The sequence below is a fragment of the Scylla paramamosain genome, unplaced genomic scaffold, assembly GCF_035594125.1.
Source record: "Scylla paramamosain isolate STU-SP2022 unplaced genomic scaffold, ASM3559412v1 Contig73, whole genome shotgun sequence".
Lineage (NCBI taxonomy): Eukaryota > Metazoa > Arthropoda > Malacostraca > Decapoda > Portunidae > Scylla > Scylla paramamosain.
Window position 1 is genome coordinate 240,001 of NW_026973738.1, and position 2,500 is coordinate 242,500.

The 2,500-nt window shown below is 43.8% G+C and overlaps 1 protein-coding gene across 3 annotated transcripts in view; it reads left to right on the top strand.

The window, feature by feature from the left end:
- The window catches only part of LOC135098675 (uncharacterized), a 45,478-nt gene that overhangs the window by 27,280 nt on the left and 15,698 nt on the right, over positions 1 to 2,500 (top strand). The gene's annotated exons all lie outside the window — the stretch shown is intronic.

A 2,500-nucleotide genomic window follows, 5' to 3' on the forward strand; every position in this document is an offset into this window, starting at 1 on the left:
CAAAAGACGGTATTCTCTCTCTCTCTCTCTCTCTCTCTCTCTCTCTCTCTCTCTCTCTCTCTCTCTCTCTCTCTCTCTCTCTCTCTCTCTCTCTCTCTCTCTCTCTCCTCTTCGTTTTCTCTTCCATCTCAAAAGACGGTATTCTCTCTCTCTCTCTCTCTCTCTCTCTCTCTCTCTCTCTCTCTCTCTCTCTCTCTCTCTCTCTCTCTCTCTCTCTCTCTCCATATATTCTTCTCTTGTTTAAGAAAAAGAACGATGAGAAGAGGAGGAGGAGGAGGAGGAGGAGATTCAGTGAATGAAAAGAATATGAAGAGAAGAAGGAAGAGGAGGAGGAATGAATGAAAGCAAGAGCAAATGAAAGGAGGAGGAGAGAGAGAGAGAGAGAGAGAGAGAGAGAGAGAGAGAGAGAGAGAGAGAGAGAGAGAGAGAGAGAGAGAGAGTACTAAGGATGAGGTCTTTTAACAATCCTTGACGCCTCTCTCTCTCTCTCTCTCTCTCTCTCTCTCTCTCTCTCTCTCTCTCTCTCTCTCTCTCTCTCTTCTGGGAAGTGTGGATGAGAGAGAGAGAGAGAGAGAGAGAGAGAGAGAGAGAGAGAGAGAGAGAGAGAGAGAGAGAGAGAGAGATCCTTGACACCTTCCTAATAATGTCATTTGTACACACACACACACACACACACACACACACACACACACACACACACACACACACACACACACACCTGTATTCATGTACGCCTTCGTGTGTGTGTGTGTGTGTGTGTGTGTGTGTGTGTGTGTGTGTGTGTGTGTGTGTGTGTGTGTGTGTTACAACTCTCTCTCTCTCTCTCTCTCTCTCTCTCTCTCTCTCTCTCTCTCTCTCTCTCTCTCTCTTAACCCTTTCCTTTCGCCACTTAAATTATTTTCCCGTTTTGTATGATGGCTAAAAATGGTAAACCTAGAAATTGTCAGAAAATTGTTTGAATACTAATAATTATTTTCTCCTTGTTATTCTGAATACAATGATGTACTTTGTAGCTCCATGTGACCTCTCAAAGTTCAGTTTATGCCTTATCAAGGATTCTGAAAAATGAAAAAAAAATATTAACTTTCTTAGTATTTGTGGTAGAATTATAAATGAAGTTTCATTTTAGGTGTACATTTTCCAACATTTCTTATCATGAAATCAGAAATATTTTATATCTGATAAATTTATAGATAGCATCTTCAGTCAGAGACACTTTCCGAGCAAGAAAGGCACTATGCGACCCTTCCCGTGGGAAAAACCGTTAGTGCGCTCTCTCTCTCTCTCTCTCTCTCTCTCTCTCTCTCTCTCTCTCTCTCTCTCTCTCTCTCTCTCCTTATAATCTTATTCGTTTTTTTTTCAAATCTAATAAAATAATAACGATAACAGTAGTAGTAGTAGTAGTAGTAGTAGTAGTAGTAGTAGTGGTATTAGTCAGTAGTAGTGGTATTAGTCATTGTCAGTCAGTCAGTCACAGTCACTCGGTCAGTCAGTCAGTCAGTCAGTCACACAGTCACTTGGTCAGTCAGTCAGTCAGTCAGTCACACAGTCAGTCAGTCAGTCAGTCACATCACTCAGTCAGTCATTTAGTCAGTCAGTGAGTGAGTGAGTGAGTCAGTCAGTCAGTTAGTCACATCACTCAGTCAGTCAGTCAGTCAGTCAGTCACATCACTCAGTCAGTCATTTAGTCAGTGAGTGAGTCAGTCACACAGTCAGTCAGTCAGTCAGTCAGTCACATCACTCAGTCAGTCATTTAGTCAGTGAGTGAGTCAGTGAGTCAGTCAGTCAGTCAGTTAGTCACATCACTCAGTCAGTCAGTCAGTCAGTCACACAGTCAGTCAGTCACACAGTCAGTCAGTCAGTCAGTCAGTCAGTCACAGTCAGTCAGTCAGTCAGTGAGTCAGTGAGTCAGTCAGTCACATCACTCAGTCAGTCATTTAGTCCGTGAGTCAGTCAGTCAGTCAGTCACATCACTCAGTCAGTCATTTAATTTAGTCAGTGAGTGAGTCAGTCAGTCACATCACTCAGTCATTTAGTCAGTGAGTCAGTGAGTCAGTCAGTCACATCACTCAGTCAGTCATTTAGTCAGTGAGTGAGTGAGTGAGTGAGTCAGTGAGTCAGTCAGTCAGTCAGTCACTCAGTCGCACAGTTAGTCAGTCATTCAGTCAGTCAGTCAGTCACATCAGTCAGTCAGTCATTTAGTCGCACAGTTAGTCAGTCACTCAGTCGCAGTCAGTCAGTCACTCAGTCGCACAGTCAGTCAGTCACTCAGTCACATCAGTCAGTCATTTAGTCGCACAGTGAGTCAGTCAGTCAGTCGCACAGTCAGTCAGTCACTCAGTCGCACAGTCAGTCAGTCAGTCAGTCGGTCAGTCAGTCAGTCACTCAGTCGCACAGTTAGTCAGTCATTCAGTCAGTCAGTCAGTCAGTCAGTCAGTCATTCATTCATTCAGTCAGTCAGTCAGTCAGTCAGTCGGTCAGTCAGTCAGTCACTCAGTCG